At 39.2% G+C, this 17,892-nt stretch overlaps 32 non-coding genes and 7 pseudogenes across 32 annotated transcripts; all 39 read right to left on the bottom strand.

The window, feature by feature from the left end:
• On the bottom strand, positions 1–119 carry LOC146024573 (5S ribosomal RNA). Its single transcript, XR_014453946.1, has one exon. It is a non-coding gene; the product is annotated as a 5S ribosomal RNA (ribosomal RNA).
• Positions 120–463: 344 nt separating this feature from the next.
• LOC146022348 (5S ribosomal RNA) lies at positions 464–582 on the bottom strand. The gene has a single exon (XR_014451808.1). It is a non-coding gene; the product is annotated as a 5S ribosomal RNA (ribosomal RNA).
• Positions 583–927: 345 nt separating this feature from the next.
• On the bottom strand, positions 928–1,046 carry LOC146023454 (5S ribosomal RNA). The gene has a single exon (XR_014452871.1). It is a non-coding gene; the product is annotated as a 5S ribosomal RNA (ribosomal RNA).
• Positions 1,047–1,388: 342 nt separating this feature from the next.
• On the bottom strand, positions 1,389–1,507 carry LOC146021418 (5S ribosomal RNA). The gene has a single exon (XR_014450905.1). It is a non-coding gene; the product is annotated as a 5S ribosomal RNA (ribosomal RNA).
• A 418-nt stretch (positions 1,508–1,925) lies between these two features.
• LOC146023620 (5S ribosomal RNA) lies at positions 1,926–2,044 on the bottom strand. The gene has a single exon (XR_014453031.1). It is a non-coding gene; the product is annotated as a 5S ribosomal RNA (ribosomal RNA).
• A 342-nt stretch (positions 2,045–2,386) lies between these two features.
• LOC146021444 (5S ribosomal RNA) lies at positions 2,387–2,505 on the bottom strand. Its single transcript, XR_014450931.1, has one exon. It is a non-coding gene; the product is annotated as a 5S ribosomal RNA (ribosomal RNA).
• Positions 2,506–2,849: 344 nt separating this feature from the next.
• On the bottom strand, positions 2,850–2,968 carry LOC146021627 (5S ribosomal RNA). The gene has a single exon (XR_014451105.1). It is a non-coding gene; the product is annotated as a 5S ribosomal RNA (ribosomal RNA).
• Positions 2,969–3,313: 345 nt separating this feature from the next.
• On the bottom strand, positions 3,314–3,432 carry LOC146023453 (5S ribosomal RNA). Its single transcript, XR_014452870.1, has one exon. It is a non-coding gene; the product is annotated as a 5S ribosomal RNA (ribosomal RNA).
• Positions 3,433–3,774: 342 nt separating this feature from the next.
• On the bottom strand, positions 3,775–3,893 carry LOC146025582 (5S ribosomal RNA). Its single transcript, XR_014454239.1, has one exon. It is a non-coding gene; the product is annotated as a 5S ribosomal RNA (ribosomal RNA).
• A 418-nt stretch (positions 3,894–4,311) lies between these two features.
• Positions 4,312–4,430, bottom strand: LOC146023618 (5S ribosomal RNA). Its single transcript, XR_014453030.1, has one exon. It is a non-coding gene; the product is annotated as a 5S ribosomal RNA (ribosomal RNA).
• A 342-nt stretch (positions 4,431–4,772) lies between these two features.
• LOC146021443 (5S ribosomal RNA) lies at positions 4,773–4,891 on the bottom strand. The gene has a single exon (XR_014450930.1). It is a non-coding gene; the product is annotated as a 5S ribosomal RNA (ribosomal RNA).
• Positions 4,892–5,236: 345 nt separating this feature from the next.
• Positions 5,237–5,355, bottom strand: LOC146024572 (5S ribosomal RNA). Its single transcript, XR_014453945.1, has one exon. It is a non-coding gene; the product is annotated as a 5S ribosomal RNA (ribosomal RNA).
• Positions 5,356–5,697: 342 nt separating this feature from the next.
• On the bottom strand, positions 5,698–5,816 carry LOC146023579 (5S ribosomal RNA). The gene has a single exon (XR_014452992.1). It is a non-coding gene; the product is annotated as a 5S ribosomal RNA (ribosomal RNA).
• A 344-nt stretch (positions 5,817–6,160) lies between these two features.
• Positions 6,161–6,279, bottom strand: LOC146022336 (5S ribosomal RNA). Its single transcript, XR_014451797.1, has one exon. It is a non-coding gene; the product is annotated as a 5S ribosomal RNA (ribosomal RNA).
• Positions 6,280–6,624: 345 nt separating this feature from the next.
• On the bottom strand, positions 6,625–6,743 carry LOC146023452 (5S ribosomal RNA). The gene has a single exon (XR_014452869.1). It is a non-coding gene; the product is annotated as a 5S ribosomal RNA (ribosomal RNA).
• Positions 6,744–7,082: 339 nt separating this feature from the next.
• On the bottom strand, positions 7,083–7,201 carry LOC146025023 (5S ribosomal RNA; annotated as a pseudogene).
• Positions 7,202–7,545: 344 nt separating this feature from the next.
• Positions 7,546–7,664, bottom strand: LOC146025507 (5S ribosomal RNA). Its single transcript, XR_014454169.1, has one exon. It is a non-coding gene; the product is annotated as a 5S ribosomal RNA (ribosomal RNA).
• A 345-nt stretch (positions 7,665–8,009) lies between these two features.
• On the bottom strand, positions 8,010–8,128 carry LOC146024932 (5S ribosomal RNA; annotated as a pseudogene).
• Positions 8,129–8,473: 345 nt separating this feature from the next.
• On the bottom strand, positions 8,474–8,592 carry LOC146023451 (5S ribosomal RNA). Its single transcript, XR_014452868.1, has one exon. It is a non-coding gene; the product is annotated as a 5S ribosomal RNA (ribosomal RNA).
• Positions 8,593–8,933: 341 nt separating this feature from the next.
• On the bottom strand, positions 8,934–9,052 carry LOC146025022 (5S ribosomal RNA; annotated as a pseudogene).
• Positions 9,053–9,395: 343 nt separating this feature from the next.
• LOC146023098 (5S ribosomal RNA) lies at positions 9,396–9,514 on the bottom strand. The gene has a single exon (XR_014452527.1). It is a non-coding gene; the product is annotated as a 5S ribosomal RNA (ribosomal RNA).
• A 345-nt stretch (positions 9,515–9,859) lies between these two features.
• Positions 9,860–9,978, bottom strand: LOC146023729 (5S ribosomal RNA). Its single transcript, XR_014453136.1, has one exon. It is a non-coding gene; the product is annotated as a 5S ribosomal RNA (ribosomal RNA).
• Positions 9,979–10,320: 342 nt separating this feature from the next.
• Positions 10,321–10,439, bottom strand: LOC146021620 (5S ribosomal RNA). The gene has a single exon (XR_014451098.1). It is a non-coding gene; the product is annotated as a 5S ribosomal RNA (ribosomal RNA).
• A 342-nt stretch (positions 10,440–10,781) lies between these two features.
• On the bottom strand, positions 10,782–10,900 carry LOC146025019 (5S ribosomal RNA; annotated as a pseudogene).
• Positions 10,901–11,242: 342 nt separating this feature from the next.
• LOC146021453 (5S ribosomal RNA) lies at positions 11,243–11,361 on the bottom strand. Its single transcript, XR_014450940.1, has one exon. It is a non-coding gene; the product is annotated as a 5S ribosomal RNA (ribosomal RNA).
• Positions 11,362–11,706: 345 nt separating this feature from the next.
• On the bottom strand, positions 11,707–11,825 carry LOC146022899 (5S ribosomal RNA). Its single transcript, XR_014452337.1, has one exon. It is a non-coding gene; the product is annotated as a 5S ribosomal RNA (ribosomal RNA).
• Positions 11,826–12,167: 342 nt separating this feature from the next.
• LOC146025570 (5S ribosomal RNA) lies at positions 12,168–12,286 on the bottom strand. The gene has a single exon (XR_014454228.1). It is a non-coding gene; the product is annotated as a 5S ribosomal RNA (ribosomal RNA).
• Positions 12,287–12,632: 346 nt separating this feature from the next.
• LOC146022300 (5S ribosomal RNA) lies at positions 12,633–12,751 on the bottom strand. Its single transcript, XR_014451764.1, has one exon. It is a non-coding gene; the product is annotated as a 5S ribosomal RNA (ribosomal RNA).
• A 343-nt stretch (positions 12,752–13,094) lies between these two features.
• On the bottom strand, positions 13,095–13,213 carry LOC146023132 (5S ribosomal RNA). The gene has a single exon (XR_014452560.1). It is a non-coding gene; the product is annotated as a 5S ribosomal RNA (ribosomal RNA).
• Positions 13,214–13,558: 345 nt separating this feature from the next.
• LOC146024931 (5S ribosomal RNA) lies at positions 13,559–13,677 on the bottom strand (annotated as a pseudogene).
• Positions 13,678–14,022: 345 nt separating this feature from the next.
• Positions 14,023–14,141, bottom strand: LOC146023449 (5S ribosomal RNA). Its single transcript, XR_014452866.1, has one exon. It is a non-coding gene; the product is annotated as a 5S ribosomal RNA (ribosomal RNA).
• Positions 14,142–14,482: 341 nt separating this feature from the next.
• On the bottom strand, positions 14,483–14,601 carry LOC146025021 (5S ribosomal RNA; annotated as a pseudogene).
• A 343-nt stretch (positions 14,602–14,944) lies between these two features.
• On the bottom strand, positions 14,945–15,063 carry LOC146023097 (5S ribosomal RNA). Its single transcript, XR_014452526.1, has one exon. It is a non-coding gene; the product is annotated as a 5S ribosomal RNA (ribosomal RNA).
• A 345-nt stretch (positions 15,064–15,408) lies between these two features.
• Positions 15,409–15,527, bottom strand: LOC146023727 (5S ribosomal RNA). The gene has a single exon (XR_014453134.1). It is a non-coding gene; the product is annotated as a 5S ribosomal RNA (ribosomal RNA).
• Positions 15,528–15,869: 342 nt separating this feature from the next.
• On the bottom strand, positions 15,870–15,988 carry LOC146021618 (5S ribosomal RNA). Its single transcript, XR_014451097.1, has one exon. It is a non-coding gene; the product is annotated as a 5S ribosomal RNA (ribosomal RNA).
• A 342-nt stretch (positions 15,989–16,330) lies between these two features.
• Positions 16,331–16,449, bottom strand: LOC146025018 (5S ribosomal RNA; annotated as a pseudogene).
• Positions 16,450–16,791: 342 nt separating this feature from the next.
• LOC146021452 (5S ribosomal RNA) lies at positions 16,792–16,910 on the bottom strand. Its single transcript, XR_014450939.1, has one exon. It is a non-coding gene; the product is annotated as a 5S ribosomal RNA (ribosomal RNA).
• A 345-nt stretch (positions 16,911–17,255) lies between these two features.
• On the bottom strand, positions 17,256–17,374 carry LOC146022898 (5S ribosomal RNA). The gene has a single exon (XR_014452336.1). It is a non-coding gene; the product is annotated as a 5S ribosomal RNA (ribosomal RNA).
• Positions 17,375–17,716: 342 nt separating this feature from the next.
• LOC146025558 (5S ribosomal RNA) lies at positions 17,717–17,835 on the bottom strand. Its single transcript, XR_014454216.1, has one exon. It is a non-coding gene; the product is annotated as a 5S ribosomal RNA (ribosomal RNA).
• Positions 17,836–17,892: the final 57 nt, after the last annotated feature.

Raw genomic sequence — 17,892 nt, 5'->3', positions numbered from 1 at the left:
AACCTACAGCACCTGGTGTTCCTATGTGGTCCCCCACCCAAGTACTAACCATGCCCATCACTGCTTAACTTCCAAGATCAGACGAGATTGGGCGTATCCAATGTGGTATGACTGTACGTGAGATACAGGCACTTGTTTGCACTCTTCTACTTCTATAACCAGGTAAGCTAATAAAAAAGTTTCCTAACTGTTTTGGCTTACTGAAAAAAATCATGTGTTGATAATGTAAAAAGACCTACAGGACATGATATAAGCAGGTGGTCCCAAATTAAACTACTAAAGAGGCTCAACACTGTTTAGCTGCCAAAAGCAGTTGGGATTGGGCCTAAACAGTGTGGTAAGTTTTTAGGTGATGGCTATTGTGTCTGTTTGACCTCTCCCAAATGTCTGTATTGGCAATAAAAAGAAAAAGTTTCCAATTTAAATAGCTAGAGAATAAAAACAATTTGCCAGTAATGGGAAAAACCTACAGCACCTGGTGTTCCCATGTGGTCTCCCACCCAAGTACTAAACAGGCCCAACACTGCTTAACTTCCAAGATCAGACGAGATTGGGCGTATCCAATGTGGTATGACTGTAGGTGAGATACAGGAACTTTTTTGCACTCTTCTACTTCTATAACCAGGTAAGCTAATAAAAAAGTTTCCTAACTGTTTTGGCTTACTGAAAAAAATCATGTGTTGATAATGTAAAAAGACCTACAGGACATGATATAAGCAGGTGGTCCCAAATTAAACTACTAAAGAGGCTCAACACTGTTTAGCTGCCAAAAGCAGTTGGAATTTTGCCTAAACAGTGTGGTAAGTTTTTATGTGATGGCTATTGTGTCTGTTTGACCTCTCCCAAATGTCTGTATTGGCAATAAAAAGAAAAAGTTTCCAATTTAAATAGCTAGAGAATAAAAACAATTTGCCAGTAACGGGAAAAAACCTACAGCACCTGGTGTTCCTATGTGGTCCCCCACCCAAGTACTAACCAGGCCCATCACTGCTTAACTTCCAAGATCAGACGAGATTGGGCGTATCCAATGTGGTATGACTGTACGTGAGATACAGGCACTTGTTTGCACTCTTCTACTTCTATAACCAGGTAAGCTAAGAAAAAAGTTTCCTAACTGTTCTGGCTTACTGAAAAAAATCATGTGTTGATAATGTAAAAAGACCTACAGGACATGATATAAGCAGGTGGTCTCAAATTAAACTACTTAAGAGGCTCAACACTGTTTAGCTGCCAAAAGCAGTTGGGATTGGGCCTAAACAGTGTGGTAAGTTTTTAGGTGATGGCTATTGTGTCTGTTTGACCTCTTCCAAATGTCTGTACTGGCAATAAAAAAAAGTTTCCAATTTATATAGCTAGAGAATAAAAACAATTTGCCAGTAATGGGAAAAAACCTACAGCACCTGGTGTTCCCATGTGGTCACCCACCCAAGTACTAACCAGGCCCATCACTGCTTAGCTTCCAAGATCAGACGAGATTGGGCGTATCCAATGTGGTATGGCTGTAGGTGAGATACAGGCACTTTTTTGCTTAGCTTCCAAGATCAGACGAGATTGGGCGTATCCAATGTTGTATGGCTGTAGGTGAGATACAGGCACTTTTTTGCACTCTTCTACTTCTATAACCAGGTAAGCTAATAAAAAAGTTTCCTAACTGTTTTGGCTTACTGAAAAAAATTATGTGTTGATAATGTAAAAAGACCTACAGGACATGATATAAGCAGGTGGTCTAAAATTAAACTACTAAAGAGGCTCAACACTGTTTAGCTGCCAAAAGCAGTTGGGATTGGGCCTAAACAGTGTGGTAAGTTTTTAGGTGACGGCTATTGGGTCTGTTTAACCTCTTCCAAATGTCTGTACTGGCAATAAAAAAAAGTTTCCAATTTAAATAGCTAGAGAATAAAAACAATTTGCCAGTAATGGGAAAAAACCTACAGCACCTGGTGTTCCCATGTGGTCACCCACCCAAGTACTAACCAGGCCCATCACTGCTTAGCCTCCAAGATCAGACGAGATTAGGCATATTCAATGTGGTATGGCTGTAGGTGAGATACAGGCACTTTTTTGCCCTCTTCTACTTCTATAACCAGGTAAGCTAATCAAAAAGTTTCCTAACTGTTTTGGCTTACTGAAAAAAATCATGTGTTGATAATGTAAAAAGAGCTACAGGACATGATATAAGCATGTGGTCTCAAATTAAACTACTAAAGAGGCTCAACACTGTTTAGCTGCCAAAAGCAGTTGGAATTTTGCCTAAACAGTGTGGTAAGTTTTTAGGTGATGGCTATTGTGTCTGTTTGACCTCTTCCAAATGTCTGTACTGGCAATAAAAAAAAGTTTCCAATTTAAATAGCTAGAGAATAAAAAAATATGGCCAGTAATGGTAAAAAACCTACAGCACCTGGTGTTCCCATGTAGTCACCCACCCAAGTACTAACCAGGCCCATCACTGCTTAGCTTCCAAGATCAGACGAGATTGGGCGTATCCAATGTGGTATGGCTGTAGGTGAGATACAGGAACTTTTTTGCACTCTTCTACTTCTATAACCAGGTAAGCTAAAAAAAAAGTTTCCTAACTGTTTTGGCTTACTGAAAAAAATCATGTGTTGATAATGTAAAAAGACCTACAGGACATGATATAAGCAGGTGGTCTCAAATTAAACTACTAAAGAGGCTCAACACTGTTTAGCTGCCCAAAGCAGTTGGAATTGGGCCTAAACAGTGTGGTAAGTTTTTATGTGATGGCTATTGTGTCTGTTTGACCTCTCCCAAATGTCTGTATTGGCAATAAAAAGAAAAAGTTTCCAATTTAAATAGCTAGAGAATAAAAACAATTTGCCAGTAATGGGAAAAACCTACAGCACCTGGTGTTCCCATGTGGTCACCCACCCAAGTACTAAACAGGCCCAACACTGCTTAACTTCCAAGATCAGACGAGATTGGGCGTATCCAATGTGGTATGACTGTAGGTGAGATACAGGAACTTTTTTGTACTCTTCTACTTCTATAACCAGGTAAGCTAATAAAAAAGTTTCCTAACTGTTTTGGCTTACTGAAAAAAATCATGTGTTGATAATGTAAAAAGACCTACAGGACATGATATAAGCAGGTGGTCCCAAATTAAACTACTAAAGAGGCTCAACACTGTTTAGCTGCCAAAAGCAGTTGGAATTTTGCCTAAACAGTGTGGTAAGTTTTTATGTGATGGCTATTGTGTCTGTTTGACCTCTCCCAAATGTCTGTATTGGCAATAAAAAGAAAAAGTTTCCAATTTAAATAGCTAGAGAATAAAAACAATTTGCCAGTAACGGGAAAAAACCTACAGCACCTGGTGTTCCTATGTGGTCCCCCACCCAAGTACTAACCAGGCCCATCACTGCTTAACTTCCAAGATCAGACGAGATTGGGCGTATCCAATGTGGTATGACTGTACGTGAGATACAGGCACTTGTTTGCACTCTTCTACTTCTATAACCAGGTAAGCTAAGAAAAAAGTTTCCTAACTGTTCTGGCTTACTGAAAAAAATCATGTGTTGATAATGTAAAAAGACCTACAGGACATGATATAAGCAGGTGGTCTCAAATTAAACTACTTAAGAGGCTCAACACTGTTTAGCTGCCAAAAGCAGTTGGGATTGGGCCTAAACAGTGTGGTAAGTTTTTAGGTGATGGCTATTGTGTCTGTTTGACCTCTTCCAAATGTCTGTACTGGCAATAAAAAAAAGTTTCCAATTTATATAGCTAGAGAATAAAAACAATTTGCCAGTAATGGGAAAAAACCTACAGCACCTGGTGTTCCCATGTGGTCACCCACCCAAGTACTAACCAGGCCCATCACTGCTTAGCTTCCAAGATCAGACGAGATTGGGCGTATCCAATGTGGTATGGCTGTAGGTGAGATACAGGCACTTTTTTGCTTAGCTTCCAAGATCAGACGAGATTGGGCGTATCCAATGTTGTATGGCTGTAGGTGAGATACAGGCACTTTTTTGCACTCTTCTACTTCTATAACCAGGTAAGCTAATAAAAAAGTTTCCTAACTGTTTTGGCTTACTGAAAAAAATTATGTGTTGATAATGTAAAAAGACCTACAGGACATGATATAAGCAGGTGGTCTAAAATTAAACTACTAAAGAGGCTCAACACTGTTTAGCTGCCAAAAGCAGTTGGGATTGGGCCTAAACAGTGTGGTAAGTTTTTAGGTGACGGCTATTGGGTCTGTTTAACCTCTTCCAAATGTCTGTACTGGCAATAAAAAAAAGTTTCCAATTTAAATAGCTAGAGAATAAAAACAATTTGCCAGTAATGGGAAAAAACCTACAGCACCTGGTGTTCCCATGTGGTCACCCACCCAAGTACTAACCAGGCCCATCACTGCTTAGCCTCCAAGATCAGACGAGATTAGGCATATTCAATGTGGTATGGCTGTAGGTGAGATACAGGCACTTTTTTGCCCTCTTCTACTTCTATAACCAGGTAAGCTAATCAAAAAGTTTCCTAACTGTTTTGGCTTACTGAAAAAAATCATGTGTTGATAATGTAAAAAGAGCTACAGGACATGATATAAGCATGTGGTCTCAAATTAAACTACTAAAGAGGCTCAACACTGTTTAGCTGCCAAAAGCAGTTGGAATTTTGCCTAAACAGTGTGGTAAGTTTTTAGGTGATGGCTATTGTGTCTGTTTGACCTCTTCCAAATGTCTGTACTGGCAATAAAAAAAAGTTTCCAATTTAAATAGCTAGAGAATAAAAAAATATGGCCAGTAATGGTAAAAAACCTACAGCACCTGGTGTTCCCATGTAGTCACCCACCCAAGTACTAACCAGGCCCATCACTGCTTAGCTTCCAAGATCAGACGAGATTGGGCGTATCCAATGTGGTATGGCTGTAGGTGAGATACAGGAACTTTTTTGCACTCTTCTACTTCTATAACCAGGTAAGCTAAAAAAAAAGTTTCCTAACTGTTTTGGCTTACTGAAAAAAATCATGTGTTGATAATGTAAAAAGACCTACAGGACATGATATAAGCAGGTGGTCTCAAATTAAACTACTAAAGAGGCTCAACACTGTTTAGCTGCCCAAAGCAGTTGGAATTGGGCCTAAACAGTGTGGTAAGTTTTTATGTGATGGCTATTGTGTCTGTTTGACCTCTCCCAAATGTCTGTATTGGCAATAAAAAGAAAAAGTTTCCAATTTAAATAGCTAGAGATTAAAAACAATTTGCCAGTAATGGGAAAAAACCTACAGCACCTGGTGTTCCTATGTGGTCCCCCACCCAAGTACTAACCATGCCCATCACTGCTTAACTTCCAAGATCAGACGAGATTGGGCGTATCCAATGTGGTATGACTGTACGTGAGATACAGGCACTTGTTTGCACTCTTCTACTTCTATAACCAGGTAAGCTAATAAAAAAGTTTCCTAACTGTTTTGGCTTACTGAAAAAAATCATGTGTTGATAATGTAAAAAGACCTACAGGACATGATATAAGCAGGTGGTCCCAAATTAAACTACTAAAGAGGCTCAACACTGTTTAGCTGCCAAAAGCAGTTGGGATTGGGCCTAAACAGTGTGGTAAGTTTTTAGGTGATGGCTATTGTGTCTGTTTGACCTCTTCCAAATGTCTGTACTGGCAATAAAAAAAAGTTTCCAATTTGAATAGCTAGAGAATAAAAACAATTTGCCAGTAATGGGAAAAAACCTACCGCACCTGGTGTTCCCATGTGGTCACCTACCCAAGTACTAACCAGGCCCATCACTGCTTAGCTTCCAAGATCAGACGAGATTGGGCGTATCCAATGTGGTATGGCTGTAGGTGAGATACAGGCACTTGTTTGCACTCTTCTACTTCTATAACCAGGTAAGCTAAGAAAAAAGTTTCCTAACTGTTTTGGCTTACTGAAAAAAATCATGTGTTGATAATGTAAAAAGACCTACAGGACATGATATAAGCATGTTGTCTCAAGTTAAACTGCTAAAGAGGCTCAACACTGTTTAGCTGCCAAAAGCAGTTGGAATTGGGCCTAAACAGTGTGGTAAGTTTTTATGTGATGGCTATTGTGTCTGTTTGACCTCTCCCAAATGTCTGTATTGGCAATAAAAAGAAAAAGTTTCCAATTTAAATAGCTAGAGAATAAAAACAATTTGCCAGTAATGGGAAAAACCTACAGCACCTGGTGTTCCCATGTGGTCTCCCACCCAAGTACTAAACAGGCCCAACACTGCTTAACTTCCAAGATCAGACGAGATTGGGCGTATCCAATGTGGTATGACTGTAGGTGAGATACAGGAACTTTTTTGCACTCTTCTACTTCTATAACCAGGTAAGCTAATAAAAAAGTTTCCTAACTGTTTTGGCTTACTGAAAAAAATCATGTGTTGATAATGTAAAAAGACCTACAGGACATGATATAAGCAGGTGGTCCCAAATTAAACTACTAAAGAGGCTCAACACTGTTTAGCTGCCAAAAGCAGTTGGAATTTTGCCTAAACAGTGTGGTAAGTTTTTATGTGATGGCTATTGTGTCTGTTTGACCTCTCCCAAATGTCTGTATTGGCAATAAAAAGAAAAAGTTTCCAATTTAAATAGCTAGAGAATAAAAACAATTTGCCAGTAATGGGAAAAAACCTACAGCACCTGGTGTTCCTATGTGGTCCCCCACCCAAGTACTAACCAGGCCCATCACTGCTTAACTTCCAAGATCAGACGAGATTGGGCGTATCCAATGTGGTATGACTGTACGTGAGATACAGGCACTTGTTTGCACTCTTCTACTTCTATAACCAGGTAAGCTAAGAAAAAAGTTTCCTAACTGTTTTGGCTTACTGAAAAAAATCATGTGTTGATAATGTAAAAAGACCTACAGGACATGATATAAGCAGGTGGTCCCAAATTAAACTACTAAAGAGGCTCAACACTGTTTAGCTGCCAAAAGCAGTTGGGATTGGGCCTAAACAGTGTGGTAAGTTTATAGGTGATGGCAATTGTGTCTGTTTGACCTCTTCCAAATGTCTGTACTGGCAAAAAAAATGTTTCCAATTTAAATAGCTAGAGAAAAAAACAATTTGCCAGTAATGGGAAAAAACCTACAGCACCTGGTGTTCCCATGTGGTCTCCCACCCAAGTACTAACCAGGCCCATCACTGCTTAGCTTCCAAGATCAGACAAGATTAGGCTTATTCAATGTGGTATGGCTGTGAGTAAGATACAGGCACTTTTTTGCCCTCTTCTACTTCTATAACCAGGTAAGCTAATAAAAAAGTTTCCTAACTGTTTTGGCTTACTGAAAAAAATCATGTGTTGATAATGTAAAAAGACCTACAGGACATGATATAAGCATGTTGTCTCAAATTAAACTACTAAAGAGGCTCAACACTGTTTAGCTGCCAAAAGCAGTTGGAATTGGGCCTAAACAGTGTGGTAAGTTTTTATGTGATGGCTATTGTGTCTGTTTGACCTCTCCCAAATGTCTGTATTGGCAATAAAAAGAAAAAGTTTCCAATTTAAATAGCTAGAGAATAAAAACAATTTGCCAGTAATGGGAAAAACCTACAGCACCTGGTGTTCCCATGTGGTCTCCCACCCAAGTACTAAACAGGCCCAACACTGCTTAGCTTCCAAGATCAGACGAGATTGGGTGTGTCCAATGTGGTATGGCTGTAGATGAGAAACAGGCACTTTTTTGCCCTCTTCTACTTCCATAACCAGGTAAGCTAATAAAAAAGTTTCCTAACTGTTTTGGCTTACTGAAAAAAATCATGTGTTGGTAATGTAAAAAGACGTACAGGACATAATATCAAAAGGTGGTCTCAAATTAAACTACTAAAGAGGCTCAACACTGTTTAGCTGCCAAAAGCAGTTGGAATTGGGCCTAAACAGTGTGGTAAGTTTTTATGTGATGGCTATTGTGTCTGTTTGACCTCTCCCAAATGTCTGTATTGGCAATAAAAAGAAAAAGTTTCCAATTTAAATAGCTAGAGAATAAAAACAAATTGCCAGTAATGGGAAAAAACCTACAGCACCTGGTGTTCCCATGTGGTCCCCCACCCAAGTATTAACAAGGCCCATCACTCCTTAACTTCCAAGATCAGACGAGATTGGGCGTATCCAATGTGGTATGACTGTAGGTGAGATACAGGCACTTTTTTGCACTCTTCTACTTCTATAACCAGGTAAGCTAAAAAAAAAGTTTCCTAACTGTTTTGGCTTACTGAAAAAAATCATGTGTTGATAATGTAAAAAGACCTACAGGACATGATATAAGCAGGTGGTCTCAAATTAAACTACTAAAGAGGCTCAACACTGTTTAGCTGCCCAAAGCAGTTGGAATTGGGCCTAAACAGTGTGGTAAGTTTTTATGTGATGGCTATTGTGTCTGTTTGACCTCTCCCAAATGTCTGTATTGGCAATAAAAAGAAAAAGTTTCCAATTTAAATAGCTAGAGAATAAAAACAATTTGCCAGTAATGGGAAAAAACCTACAGCACCTGGTGTTCCTATGTGGTCCCCCACCCAAGTACTAACCAGGCCCATCACTGCTTAACTTCCAAGATCAGACGAGATTGGGCGTATCCAATGTGGTATGACTGTACGTGAGATACAGGCACTTGTTTGCACTCTTCTACTTCTATAACCAGGTAAGCTAATAAAAAAGTTTCCTAACTGTTTTGGCTTACTGAAAAAAATCATGTGTTGATAATGTAAAAAGACCTACAGGACATGATATAAGCAGGTGGTCCCAAATTAAACTACTAAAGAGGCTCAACACTGTTTAGCTGCCAAAAGCAGTTGGGATTGGACCTAAACAGTGTGGTAAGTTTATAGGTGATGGCTATTTTGTCTGTTTAACCTCTTCCAAATGTCTGTACTGGCAATAAAAAATGTTTCCAATTTAAATAGCTAGAGAATAAAAACAATTTGCCAGTAATGGGAAAAAACCTACAGCACCTGGTGTTCCCATGTGGTCTCCCACCCAAGTACTAACCAGGCCCATCACTGCTTAGCTTCCAAGATCAGACAAGATTAGGCTTATTCAATGTGGTATGGCTGTGAGTAAGATACAGGCACTTTTTTGCCCTCTTCTACTTCTATAACCAGATAAGCTAATCAAAAGTTTCCTAACTGTTTTGGCTTACTGAAAAAAATCATGTGTTGATAATGTAAAAAGACCTACAGGACATGATATAAGCATGTTGTCTCAAATTAAACTACTAAAGAGGCTCAACACTGTTTAGCTGCCAAAAGCAGTTGGAATTGGGCCTAAACAGTGTGGTAAGTTTTTATGTGATGGCTATTGTGTCTGTTTGACCTCTCCCAAATGTCTGTATTGGCAATAAAAAGAAAAAGTTTCCAATTTAAATAGCTAGAGAATAAAAACAATTTGCCAGTAATGGGAAAAACCTACAGCATCTGGTGTTCCCATGTGGTCTCCCACCCAAGTACTAAACAGGCCCAACACTGCTTAGCTTCCAAGATCAGACGAGATTGGGTGTGTCCAATGTGGTATGGCTGTAGATGAGATACAGGCACTTTTTTGCCCTCTTCTACTTCCATAACCAGGTAAGCTAATAAAAAAGTTTCCTAACTGTTTTGGCTTACTGAAAAAAATCATGTGTTGGTAATGTAAAAAGACGTACAGGACATAATATCAAAAGGTGGTCTCAAATTAAACTACTAAAGAGGCTCAACACTGTTTAGCTGCCAAAAGCAGTTGGAATTGGGCCTAAACAGTGTGGTAAGTTTTTATGTGATGGCTATTGTGTCTGTTTGACCTCTCCCAAATGTCTGTATTGGCAATAAAAAGAAAAAGTTTCCAATTTAAATAGCTAGAGAATAAAAACAAATTGCCAGTAATGGGAAAAAACCTACAGCACCTGGTGTTCCCATGTGGTCCCCCACCCAAGTACTAACCAGGCCCATCACTCCTTAACTTCCAAGATCAGACGAGATTAGGCGTATCCAATGTGGTATGACTGTAGGTGAGATACAGGCACTTTTTTGCACTCTTCTACTTCTATAACCAGGTAAGCTAATAAAAAAGTTTCCTAACTGTTTTGGCTTACTGAAAAAAATCATGTGTTGATAATGTAAAAAGACCTACAGGACATGATATAAGCAGGTGGTCCCAAATTAAACTACTAAAGAGGCTCAACACTGTTTAGCTGCCAAAAGCAGTTGGGATTGGGCCTAAACAGTGTAGTAAGTTTTTAGGTGATGGCTATTGTGTCTGTTTGACCTCTTCCAAATGTCTGTACTGGCAATAAAAAAAAGTTTCCAATTTGAATAGCTAGAGAATAAAAACAATTTGCCAGTAATGGGAAAAAACCTACAGCACCTGGTGTTCCCATGTGGTCACCCACCCAAGTACTAACCAGGCCCATCACTGCTTAGCTTCCAAGATCAGACAAGATTGGGCGTATCCAATGTGGTATGGCTGTAGGTGAGACATAGGCACTTTTTTGCACTCTTCTACGTCTATAACCAGGTAAGCTAATAAAAAAAGTTTCCTAACTGTTTTGGCTTACTGAAAAAAATCATGTGTTGATAATGTAAAAAGACCTACAGGACATGATATAAGCAGGTGGTCTCAAATTAAACTACTAAAGAGGCTCAACACTGTTTAGCTGCCAAAAGCAGTTGGGATTGGGCCTAAACAGTGTGGTAAGTTTTTAGGTGATGGCTATTGTGTCTGTTTGACCTCTTCCAAATGTCTGTACTGGCAATAAAAAAAGTTTCCAATTTAAATAGCTAGAGAATAAAAACAATTTGCCAGTAATGGGAAAAAACCTACAGCACCTGGTGTTCCCATGTGGTCTCCCACCCAAGTACTAACCAGGCCCATCACTGCTTAGCTTCCAAGATCAGAAAAGATTAGGCTTATTCAATGTGGTATGGCTGTGGGTAAGATACAGGCACTTTTTTGCCCTCTTCTACTTCTATAACCAGGTAAGCTAATCAAAAAGTTTCCTAACTGTTTTGGCTTACTGAAAAAAATCATGTGTTGATAATGTAAAAAGACCTACAGGACATGATATAAGCATGTGGTTTCAAATTAAACTACTAAAGAGGCTCAACACTGTTTAGCTGCCAAAAGCAGTTGGAATTTTGCCTAAACAGTGTGGTAAGTTTTTAGGTGATGGCTATTGTGTCTGTTTGACCTCTTCCAAATGTCTGTACTGGCAATAAAAAAAAGTTTCCAATTTAAATAGCTAGAGAATAAAATAATATGGCCAGTAATGGTAAAAAACATACAGCACCTGGTGTTCCCATGTGGTCACCCACCCAAGTACTAACCAGGCCCATCACTGCTTAGCTTCCAAGATCAGACGAGATTGGGCGTATCCAATGTGGTATGGCTGTAGGTGAGATACAGGCACTTTTTTGCACTCTTCTACGTCTATAACCAGGTAAGCTAATAAAAAAGTTTCCTAACTGTTTTGGCTTACTGAAAAAAATCATGTGTTGGTAATGTAAAAAGACGTACAGGACATAATATCAAAAGGTGGTCTCAAATTAAACTACTAAAGAGGCTCAACACTGTTTAGCTGCCAAAAGCAGTTGGAATTGGGCCTAAACAGTGTGGTAAGTTTTTATGTGATGGCTATTGTGTCTGTTTGACCTCTCCCAAATGTCTGTATTGGCAATAAAAAGAAAAAGTTTCCAATTTAAATAGCTAGAGAATAAAAACAGTTTGCCAGTAATGGGAAAAAACCTACAGCACCTGGTGTTCCCATGTGGTCCCCCACCCAAGTACTAACCAGGCCCATCACTCCTTAACTTCCAAGATCAGACGAGATTGGGCGTATCCAATGTGGTATGACTGTAGGTGAGATACAGGCACTTTTTTGCACTCTTCTTCTTCTATAACCAGGTAAGCTAATAAAAAAGTTTCCTAACTGTTTTGGCTTACTGAAAAAAATCATGTGTTGATAATGTAAAAAGACCTACAGGACATGATATAAGCAGGTGGTCCCAAATTAAACTACTAAAGAGGCTCAACACTGTTTAGCTGCCAAAAGCATTTGGGATTGGGCCTAAACAGTGTAGTAAGTTTTTAGGTGATGGCTATTGTGTCTGTTTGACCTCTTCCAAATGTCTGTACTGGCAATAAAAAAAAGTTTCCAATTTGAATAGCTAGAGAATAAAAGCAATTTGCCAGTAATGGGAAAAAACCTACAGCACCTGGTGTTCCCATGTGGTCACCCACCCAAGTACTAACCAGGCCCATCACTGCTTAGCTTCCAAGATCAGACGAGATTGGGCGTATCCAATGTGGTATGGCTGTAGGTGAGACACAGGCACTTTTTTGCACTCTTCTACGTCTATAACCAGGTAAGCTAATAAAAAAAGTTTCCTAACTGTTTTGGCTTACTGAAAAAAATCATGTGTTGATAATGTAAAAAGACGTACAGGACATAATATCAAAAGGTGGTCTCAAATTAAACTACTAAAGAGGCTCAACACTGTTTACCTGCCAAAAGCAGTTGGAATTGGGCCTAAACAGTGTGGTAAGTTTTTATGTGATGGCTATTGTGTCTGTTTGACCTCTCCCAAATGTCTGTATTGGCAATAAAAAGAAAAATTTTCCAATTTAAATAGCTAGAGAATAAAAACAATTTGCCAGTAATGGGAAAAAACCTACAGCACCTGGTGTTCCCATGTGGTCCCCCACCCAAGTACTAACCAGGCCCATCACTGCTTAACTTCCAAGATCAGACGAGATTGGGCGTATCCAATGTGGTATGACTGTAGGTGAGATACAGGCACTTTTTTGCACTCTTCTACTTCTATAACCAGGTAAGCTAATAAAAAAGTTTCCTAACTGTTTTGGCTTACTGAAAAAAATCATGTGTTGATAATGTAAAAAGACCTACAGGACATGATATAAGCAGGTGGTCCCAAATTAAACTACTAAAGAGGGTCAACACTGTTTAGCTGCCAAAAGCAGTTGGGATTGGGCCTAAACAGTGTGGTAAGTTTTTAGGTGATGGCTATTGTGTCTGTTTGACCTCTTCCAAATGTCTGTACTGGCAATAAAAAAAAAGTTTCCAATTTGAATAGCTAGAGAATAAAAACAATTTGCCAGTAATGGGAAAAAACCTACAGCACCTGGTGTTCCCATGTGGTCACCCACCCAAGTACTAACCAGGCCCATCACTGCTTAGCTTCCAAGATCAGACGAGATTAGGCTTATTCAATGTGGTATGGCTGTAGGTGAGATACAGGCACTTTTTTGCCCTCTTCTACTTCTATAACCAGGTAAGCTAATCAAATAGTTTCCTAACTGTTTTGGCTTACTGAAAAAAATCATGTGTTGCTAATGTAAAAAGACCTACAGGACATGATATAAGCATGTGGTCTCAAATTAAACTACTAAAGAGGCTCAACACTGTTTAGCTGCCAAAAGCAGTTGGAATTGGGCCTAAACAGTGTGGTAAGTTTTTATGTGATGGCTATTGTGTCTGTTTGACCTCTCCCAAATGTCTGTATTGGCAATAAAAAGAAAAAGTTTCCAATTTAAATAGCTAGAGAATAAAAACAAATTGCCAGTAATGGGAAAAAACCTACAGCACCTGGTGTTCCCATGTGGTCCCCCACCCAAGTATTAACAAGGCCCATCACTCCTTAACTTCCAAGATCAGACGAGATTGGGCGTATCCAATGTGGTATGACTGTAGGTGAGATACAGGCACTTTTTTGCACTCTTCTACTTCTATAACCAGGTAAGCTAAAAAAAAAGTTTCCTAACTGTTTTGGCTTACTGAAAAAAATCATGTGTTGATAATGTAAAAAGACCTACAGGACATGATATAAGCAGGTGGTCTCAAATTAAACTACTAAAGAGGCTCAACACTGTTTAGCTGCCCAAAGCAGTTGGAATTGGGCCTAAACAGTGTGGTAAGTTTTTATGTGATGGCTATTGTGTCTGTTTGACCTCTCCCAAATGTCTGTATTGGCAATAAAAAGAAAAAGTTTCCAATTTAAATAGCTAGAGAATAAAAACAATTTGCCAGTAATGGGAAAAAACCTACAGCACCTGGTGTTCCTATGTGGTCCCCCACCCAAGTACTAACCAGGCCCATCACTGCTTAACTTCCAAGATCAGACGAGATTGGGCGTATCCAATGTGGTATGACTGTACGTGAGATACAGGCACTTGTTTGCACTCTTCTACTTCTATAACCAGGTAAGCTAATAAAAAAGTTTCCTAACTGTTTTGGCTTACTGAAAAAAATCATGTGTTGATAATGTAAAAAGACCTACAGGACATGATATAAGCAGGTGGTCCCAAATTAAACTACTAAAGAGGCTCAACACTGTTTAGCTGCCAAAAGCAGTTGGGATTGGACCTAAACAGTGTGGTAAGTTTATAGGTGATGGCTATTTTGTCTGTTTAACCTCTTCCAAATGTCTGTACTGGCAATAAAAAATGTTTCCAATTTAAATAGCTAGAGAATAAAAACAATTTGCCAGTAATGGGAAAAAACCTACAGCACCTGGTGTTCCCATGTGGTCTCCCACCCAAGTACTAACCAGGCCCATCACTGCTTAGCTTCCAAGATCAGACAAGATTAGGCTTATTCAATGTGGTATGGCTGTGAGTAAGATACAGGCACTTTTTTGCCCTCTTCTACTTCTATAACCAGATAAGCTAATCAAAAGTTTCCTAACTGTTTTGGCTTACTGAAAAAAATCATGTGTTGATAATGTAAAAAGACCTACAGGACATGATATAAGCATGTTGTCTCAAATTAAACTACTAAAGAGGCTCAACACTGTTTAGCTGCCAAAAGCAGTTGGAATTGGGCCTAAACAGTGTGGTAAGTTTTTATGTGATGGCTATTGTGTCTGTTTGACCTCTCCCAAATGTCTGTATTGGCAATAAAAAGAAAAAGTTTCCAATTTAAATAGCTAGAGAATAAAAACAATTTGCCAGTAATGGGAAAAACCTACAGCATCTGGTGTTCCCATGTGGTCTCCCACCCAAGTACTAAACAGGCCCAACACTGCTTAGCTTCCAAGATCAGACGAGATTGGGTGTGTCCAATGTGGTATGGCTGTAGATGAGATACAGGCACTTTTTTGCCCTCTTCTACTTCCATAACCAGGTAAGCTAATAAAAAAGTTTCCTAACTGTTTTGGCTTACTGAAAAAAATCATGTGTTGGTAATGTAAAAAGACGTACAGGACATAATATCAAAAGGTGGTCTCAAATTAAACTACTAAAGAGGCTCAACACTGTTTAGCTGCCAAAAGCAGTTGGAATTGGGCCTAAACAGTGTGGTAAGTTTTTATGTGATGGCTATTGTGTCTGTTTGACCTCTCCCAAATGTCTGTATTGGCAATAAAAAGAAAAAGTTTCCAATTTAAATAGCTAGAGAATAAAAACAAATTGCCAGTAATGGGAAAAAACCTACAGCACCTGGTGTTCCCATGTGGTCCCCCACCCAAGTACTAACCAGGCCCATCACTCCTTAACTTCCAAGATCAGACGAGATTAGGCGTATCCAATGTGGTATGACTGTAGGTGAGATACAGGCACTTTTTTGCACTCTTCTACTTCTATAACCAGGTAAGCTAATAAAAAAGTTTCCTAACTGTTTTGGCTTACTGAAAAAAATCATGTGTTGATAATGTAAAAAGACCTACAGGACATGATATAAGCAGGTGGTCCCAAATTAAACTACTAAAGAGGCTCAACACTGTTTAGCTGCCAAAAGCAGTTGGGATTGGGCCTAAACAGTGTAGTAAGTTTTTAGGTGATGGCTATTGTGTCTGTTTGACCTCTTCCAAATGTCTGTACTGGCAATAAAAAAAAGTTTCCAATTTGAATAGCTAGAGAATAAAAACAATTTGCCAGTAATGGGAAAAAACCTACAGCACCTGGTGTTCCCATGTGGTCACCCACCCAAGTACTAACCAGGCCCATCACTGCTTAGCTTCCAAGATCAGACAAGATTGGGCGTATCCAATGTGGTATGGCTGTAGGTGAGACATAGGCACTTTTTTGCACTCTTCTACGTCTATAACCAGGTAAGCTAATAAAAAAAGTTTCCTAACTGTTTTGGCTTACTGAAAAAAATCATGTGTTGATAATGTAAAAAGACCTACAGGACATGATATAAGCAGGTGGTCTCAAATTAAACTACTAAAGAGGCTCAACACTGTTTAGCTGCCAAAAGCAGTTGGGATTGGGCCTAAACAGTGTGGTAAGTTTTTAGGTGATGGCTATTGTGTCTGTTTGACCTCTTCCAAATGTCTGTACTGGCAATAAAAAAAGTTTCCAATTTAAATAGCTAGAGAATAAAAACAATTTGCCAGTAATGGGAAAAAACCTACAGCACCTGGTGTTCCCATGTGGTCTCCCACCCAAGTACTAACCAGGCCCATCACTGCTTAGCTTCCAAGATCAGAAAAGATTAGGCTTATTCAATGTGGTATGGCTGTGGGTAAGATACAGGCACTTTTTTGCCCTCTTCTACTTCTATAACCAGGTAAGCTAATCAAAAAGTTTCCTAACTGTTTTGGCTTACTGAAAAAAATCATGTGTTGATAATGTAAAAAGACCTACAGGACATGATATAAGCATGTGGTTTCAAATTAAACTACTAAAGAGGCTCAACACTGTTTAGCTGCCAAAAGCAGTTGGAATTTTGCCTAAACAGTGTGGTAAGTTTTTAGGTGATGGCTATTGTGTCTGTTTGACCTCTTCCAAATGTCTGTACTGGCAATAAAAAAAAGTTTCCAATTTAAATAGCTAGAGAATAAAATAATATGGCCAGTAATGGTAAAAAACATACAGCACCTGGTGTTCCCATGTGGTCACCCACCCAAGTACTAACCAGGCCCATCACTGCTTAGCTTCCAAGATCAGACGAGATTGGGCGTATCCAATGTGGTATGGCTGTAGGTGAGATACAGGCACTTTTTTGCACTCTTCTACGTCTATAACCAGGTAAGCTAATAAAAAAGTTTCCTAACTGTTTTGGCTTACTGAAAAAAATCATGTGTTGGTAATGTAAAAAGACGTACAGGACATAATATCAAAAGGTGGTCTCAAATTAAACTACTAAAGAGGCTCAACACTGTTTAGCTGCCAAAAGCAGTTGGAATTGGGCCTAAACAGTGTGGTAAGTTTTTATGTGATGGCTATTGTGTCTGTTTGACCTCTCCCAAATGTCTGTATTGGCAATAAAAAGAAAAAGTTTCCAATTTAAATAGCTAGAGAATAAAAACAGTTTGCCAGTAATGGGAAAAAACCTACAGCACCTGGTGTTCCCATGTGGTCCCCCACCCAAGTACTAACCAGGCCCATCACTCCTTAACTTCCAAGATCAGACGAGATTGGGCGTATCCAATGTGGTATGACTGTAGGTGAGATACAGGCACTTTTTTGCACTCTTCTTCTTCTATAACCAGGTAAGCTAATAAAAAAGTTTCCTAACTGTTTTGGCTTACTGAAAAAAATCATGTGTTGATAATGTAAAAAGACCTACAGGACATGATATAAGCAGGTGGTCCCAAATTAAACTACTAAAGAGGCTCAACACTGTTTAGCTGCCAAAAGCATTTGGGATTGGGCCTAAACAGTGTAGTAAGTTTTTAGGTGATGGCTATTGTGTCTGTTTGACCTCTTCCAAATGTCTGTACTGGCAATAAAAAAAAGTTTCCAATTTGAATAGCTAGAGAATAAAAGCAATTTGCCAGTAATGGGAAAAAACCTACAGCACCTGGTGTTCCCATGTGGTCACCCACCCAAGTACTAACCAGGCCCATCACTGCTTAGCTTCCAAGATCAGACGAGATTGGGCGTATCCAATGTGGTATGGCTGTAGGTGAGACACAGGCACTTTTTTGCACTCTTCTACGTCTATAACCAGGTAAGCTAATAAAA

The sequence above is a fragment of the Crinia signifera genome, chromosome 7, assembly GCF_055691185.1.
Source record: "Crinia signifera chromosome 7, ASM5569118v1, whole genome shotgun sequence".
In the NCBI taxonomy this organism is placed as follows: Eukaryota; Metazoa; Chordata; class Amphibia; order Anura; family Myobatrachidae; genus Crinia; species Crinia signifera.
The sequence above is the reverse complement of the archived record's forward strand: the minus strand, read 5'-3'. Positions and strand labels throughout refer to the sequence as shown.